This window comes from Mesoplodon bidens (genome assembly GCF_964165515.1).
Source record: "Mesoplodon bidens genome assembly, chromosome: 16".
NCBI classification, from domain to species: Eukaryota; Metazoa; Chordata; class Mammalia; order Artiodactyla; family Ziphiidae; genus Mesoplodon; species Mesoplodon bidens.
The window spans coordinates 45,172,061-45,178,060 of NC_138173.1; the positions used below are offsets into that span (position 1 = coordinate 45,172,061).

The 6,000-nt window shown below is 45.4% G+C and overlaps 1 long non-coding RNA gene across 1 annotated transcript in view; it reads right to left on the minus strand.

Annotated features, from left to right (window-relative positions):
- The window catches only part of LOC308630100, a 48,790-nt gene that overhangs the window by 21,023 nt on the left and 21,767 nt on the right, over nucleotides 1-6,000 (minus strand). Inside the window, exon 2 of the long non-coding RNA XR_014017758.1 lies at nucleotides 4,192-4,301. This is a non-coding gene — a long non-coding RNA (uncharacterized lncRNA). The remainder of the gene's footprint in view (nucleotides 1-4,191; nucleotides 4,302-6,000) is intronic.

Below are 6,000 nucleotides of genomic sequence, written 5' to 3' on the forward strand. Positions count from 1 at the left end.
TTACCACCGTGAGCACAACCCACACTGGCTTAAAGAAAGACTAGGGGGCTTCCCTGGTGGCTCAGTGGTTGGGAGTCCGCCTGCTGATGCAGGGGATGCGGGTTTGTGCCCCAGTCCTGGAAGATCCCACATGCCGCAGAGCGGCTGGGCCCGTGAGCCATGGCCATTGAGCCTGCGCGTCCGGAGCCTGTGCTCCGCAACGGGAGAGGCCACAACAGTGAGAGGCCCGTGTACCGAAAAAAAAAAAAAAAAAAAAAGACTAGGGATGCAGGCTCACATTAATGCGTGGCTCAGGTGCAACTTGATCTAGGACTCAAACGATGTCACCACATTTGACATGGTTCCCACTCCCTCCATTTCTGTCTCCACTTCCTTGGTCCTAGTTCTGACCTCTGACCCCAGGGGGTCACAGATGGCTGCAGCAGCTCCAGCACAATGTCCAGCAAGGGGAAAGAAAGAGTCTCTTCCCCAGGATTCTTAGTGACTGTATCATTGCACATCATTGGCTCATTTCTGAACTGATCGTGGGACCAAGAGAGTGTGATATGCTAATTAGCCAATCACCCTCAACCTGGGCTTTGAAGTCAATTCCATCCAAAAAACAAAGCTGGAAATAGGAGAGGTAATTTCTCACAGGAAATTCAGGATGCTTTTGTCAGAAGGAGAGATGGATGCTGAGCATCGAATCACTAGTGGCCACTGCACTCCACTCCACCCTACTCCACTCTGAGTGTACAGGTAACCAAAGTAAACATCTTGGGAGTCACACAAAGCATTGCTAGATTGACCTCATCTGGTTGTTTTGTATGATGTGCCGTTCCTCTGACACATTGATCTAAGGCTGACAGAAGACAAACGTAAAGGAGGCTTGGTCCCTGACCTTGAGCAGCTTACATGTTTTCACCTTGGAAAGAAAAATGGAAAAAAATCTGGTCCATCTAACAGGATATTCCCTTTCTTGGAATTCAATTCTTAATGACCCAGCGAAGTTCTGAAAGTAAAAAAAATTGTTAAGGGGTTATTTTCTTCAACCAGGCGTTTAACCTCATTCATTTCAAATCGTCCCTCTGAGATTGCCACCTGTTAAAGTTATGTGAGCCACCTCCACAGGGCCACCTGATACACTCACTTTCATTTGAGGACATCTAGTGATGAGAGCAAAGAGCAGTGAATTAGGAGGCAGAAGACCTTGATTCTACCCACTTCTCACTAGTGATGGGATGCTGGGTAAGTGGCTTTGTTCCCTAACTAGGAAAGGGTTTTTAAAACTTTACAACAATATTGGGAATTGCTGTTCCCAATTAAGGGAATATTGTTCCCCTGAAGTAACTAAGCTTTTGCAGTTTACATTTAAAAGAGCTACAAAAAGAAAGGACCTTCCACTTTCAGGACTATAAAGAGACTCGTCAATATATAACTAATGAGCACCCACTAGGTGCAGGCACAGTGCTGCGCTCTAAGAATAGAAAGATACAAAAGGCCCAGCTGCTGTAGTGGATGAATGCCCATGTTGGTCAGGGAGATAGACAGGTAATCAACAATTACAATGCAATGTGCTCCATGCGAGAACTGAAATCTGCACAGGTTGCTATTCAAATTGAAAGGCTGGACATGAGTCCTGATGGTTGAGAATGAGTTTATTACGTGAACAAGGAACAGGAAGGGGGATGGGGTCAGGTGAGCCTTTCAAGCAGAAGAAAGAGCAAGTGCAGAGGCTCAGTGATGAAGTGCAGTGCATATGCTCACATTGCACTGCCTCTCCAGATCCACTTTCCACCCCTGTTTACTCTGCTCTGTGCCCTGGGACTGGCCTCTGCAGAATGCATCTTCAGGGTTCCCTTGCCCTCTGGCTTCTAATTGAGTTCAGCCAAATGGGATACAGCAGGTGCACAGTGGAGGGAAGTGGGAGACAAAGTTCCCATATTCAGCCCCCCAGCTCCCTCCCTGCACAGCAGCAGGGAGGCCACAGCTCCAGCTCTCCAGGATGACCCATCTCATTCTAGGTCCTGGGGACAGTTCCCTCACATTGGCCCCTCCGGCCTGGAAGCGTAATGACCTTCCATTCTTATTTCCCTTAAACCCTGTCCACACCTTTGTAAATAGTCTAATAAACTCTTCAATTACCCCTTTTGTGTGTATCATCTGTTTCCTCCCAGCACCCTGATTCATAAGTGTGCGGATTATGTGGAAATTGCAGGGCTAGAACACAGCACTTACGTCTGCACGTGGTAAGAGTGATAAGGACAGAAAGTTGGCAGGAACTGGGTCTTTGAGGGCCTTGGATTTCCTGTACAGAGTGAGTGGAGACTTTATCTTGAAGGTAATGGAAAGCCATTTTCTGAATCATTAAATTACATTTTAAAAAAGTCATTTGTCATCATTATGGGTAACACATGCACTATGCACAATTCAAAAGCAGCTACTTGAATGTTACTAGGCCTTAGCTGGGACGGAGTATCTCATCTTAGTAGAGATGGAGCATGGAACAGCAAGTGACCATGCAGCCGGAGCTGCCCGTCGTGAAACAGGTTCTGTCAAAGGTGAGCAATCCATCATAAGGGAGAAGGACCAGGCAAAGCAGCAAGGGGTACAAGTAAGCAGCAGAGACAGAAGGCCCAGAACCTCTCTACTTCAGTTCATGTTTATGGCTACATGAAGGAAGAGGGGAGGCTTATTACCAGCTGGAGAAGGAGGGAACCAGGCTGATCTTGGTTCATGGGTGGGTTGGCTTGTGCTATGGACTGAAATGTATCCTCCCCCAAATTCATATATTCAAGCCCTATCCCCCAGTGTGAGGGTATTTAGAGATGAGGCCTTTGAGAAGTAACTAGATTTAGATGAGATCATGAGGGTAGGGCCCCCATGATGGGATTGGTGCCCTTGTAAGAAGAGACATCAGAGAACTTGCCTCCTCACTCTCCACCACGTGAGAAGGGAAGAAAGTAACTGTCTGCAAGCCAGGAAAGCCTTCACCAGAGCCTGCCCATGCTGGCACCCTGATGTCAGACTTCCAGCCTCCAAAACTGTGAAAATAAGTTTCTATTGTTCAAGCTACGCAGTTTGTGATATTTTGTTATGGCAACCTGAGTGGACTAACACAGCTTGGTATGTTGGTGTGAGTCTGCTGCTGATTTATGTCACCGCTTAGTAATGGCTCTGAAAGATAGGAAAGTCCTCCCATTGTGCAGCATTCCAGACAATGTACCCAGTCACCCGCTGTATGTGGAAAAAGAAGTGACCTGAGGTAAGAATATATATGAATCCATAGGGAGTGGCCACAGCTTGGCTGGTTGGTCAGGGAACTGGAAAGAGAAAGATTAGAGTAGTAGGGTCAAAAGAGCTTAGAAAGAGACATATGGGCTTATGGGAATGAGTAGAAGTATCAATGTATCATATGCTACCACCTGACAGAGATCATCTACAATGGAAAAGGAACTAAACAACCAAGCAGACAGAATGACTGGCCACATACCATTAGCCAGCCTCCAACATCATCTGTCCCAGTGCTGACACAATGGGCTCATGACTGACAGCCATGGTGGCAGGGATGGAGGTTCTGCCCAACAGCATGGACTTCCATTTACCAAAACTGATCTAGCTACTGCCACTGCTGAATGTCCAACCTGCCAGCAGCAGAGCTAAGCCCCCTGAACTGACACCATCTCTCACAGAGAATGACTATTTTCACCCTGAAAGAGGCAGCAATTTACATTGACTGAGATCAACACGTATTTCGGACGTAAGTTTATCTTTCCTTCCTGCAGAGCCTTGGCCCAGAATCACCAGCCAAGGACTTGCAGAGCATTTGATCTACCGGAGTGTTGGGATGCCACATAACATTGCCTCAGAATGAGGGATTCACTCTCCAGAAAAGAAGGTAGAGCAATGGGAACATAACCATGGCATCCATTGGTCTTTTCACATTGCACACCACCAGAAGCCATCAGCCTGAGCAGCAGAATGGCCTCTTAAAGATGTAGCTGAGGTGCCAATTAAGAGAAAATAAACTGAAAGGATTGAGTGCCTTTCCAAATCAATGACCACTGTGTGAAGCAATGTCACAGTTGGAAGAATACATGGGTTCAGGAGACCAAGGGTTGGAAGCAGGAGTAGCCCCACTTATCCTCACCCCCCAGAACACAAGACCAACCAGAATCCCATGAAAGCTGTTTTGAAGTGGGGCAAACTTACTATAAGAAGCAAGTCAGGGACTTCCCTGGCGGTCCAGTGGTTAAGACTTCACCTTCCAATGCAGGGGTTGCAGGCTCAATCCCTGGTCAGGGAGTTAAGATCTCACATGCCTAGCGGCCAAAAAAACAAAATATAAAACAGAAGAAATATTGTTAACAAATTCAATAAAGACTTTAAAAATGGTCCACATCAAAAAAACATTTTTTGAAAAGAAGCAAGTCAATATGAATGGTGCAAGGGTTGGCTGCAATGGGTTCTACAGCACCCGACCCAGATCTTCTCTTGGGGGCCATTCCCCCAAGCACTTAGTGCACTTATTCCCCCATCTGCTAATATCAGCCACTGGCAACTCACAGTTGTGTCCCTCACTGAACATTGTCCCCAGCCACAGGGTTATGCCTTGCTCAAGGCTATGCCCCTATCCAGAGGGCATCCCACAGCCATGACTGGTTGATGCAGGGTTATGAAGGCCGGCCAGACCTTTTGCCTCCATGTGATATAATTATGAAGGGCTTTCCCACCTCCAGGGCTCCTCAAGCGATGAGCTGAAGCCTCAGCTGCAACCATGTTGCTGGTTAGCTTCTCACTCTAACCAATCTTGCCTTCCTCAAGGGCAACTGAGTCCCAAGACAACTCCCTGCAAATCCTTCTGCATACAACTCCTTGTCTCAGAATCTGTTTCCAAGGGAACCCAATATAAGATCTGAAACTTCCATTCATTCTAAAAAAGTAAACACAGTTGAAAAGAAAACAAGGAGTTACTTTAATTGTACATTAGTACTAGGCACAATTAGACTTTCATTTCAAATCTAGGCAACTTTGTTGTTTTTTAAAGGGAAATGTTGTGTGTAGTTACTAAAATTTTCACAGCCACCTCCACCAGTTCTTCCTTGGCATGTCAGGCACCCATTAATGTTGTTCAAGCTACCCAATAGATGGTATTTTGTTATGGCAGACTACTCAAAGAAATATAGGCAGCACAGAGACTGGCCCGAAGGGCTATCCGAAATATCCCAGCATGGAAAAGAGGGCTTGTGTTCTAGCCAGCAGGAGAGAAAAGAAGGTTGAGAGTTTGTAATGCATATGGGTTTTATTATATTAAATTCTAAGTCTACTGTTTATCACCACTAGAAATTTATTTTGTGGCTGCCTCTTCCCTAGAGAGTTTTGCAGTGGCAAATGGGAGTGGGTGAGTATCAGTCATGATAGGCGAGATTATACTGTGGCGGTAAATGGCTGTAAACACCTCGGTGGCTTAAAACAACAAAGGTTTGTTTCTCCCTTATTTCTGCTTGTCCAATGAGGGCCAGCTACTGTTTTGACTCAATTTAACTTTGGGTCTCAGTCTAATGGAGAAGTCTCATTGTGGCACTGTGAACCACACAAGCTGGCTCTCACAGCCTCTGCTCAGAAGTGGTCCACATTAGATTGGCCAAGCAAGTCACATGGGCACTTCTGAGTGCAACAGGGCAGAGATGTATAATCTTCCAATAGACACAGACACCATACAGAGGAGCACCAAAATTATGGGTAAACAGTAATATAGTCTACCACAGTAAGGTGGTTTCTTTTGCTCCTTAAAGAGGGGTCCATATACTCAGAAATCCAACTAAAGTAGGCCTATAATTATAATGATCTATATTCCTGGGATAGAAGAATTAACAATACAGACATTTAATATAAAGACACCAAATTTTTTGGATGTGTGGTAGATATCCTATGATCTTTCTCCTAAAAGAGTATTCTTTTATTGTCTTAGCATATAATAAACATATTTTTATTTCTAATAATCAGAAAATTAGAATCTCA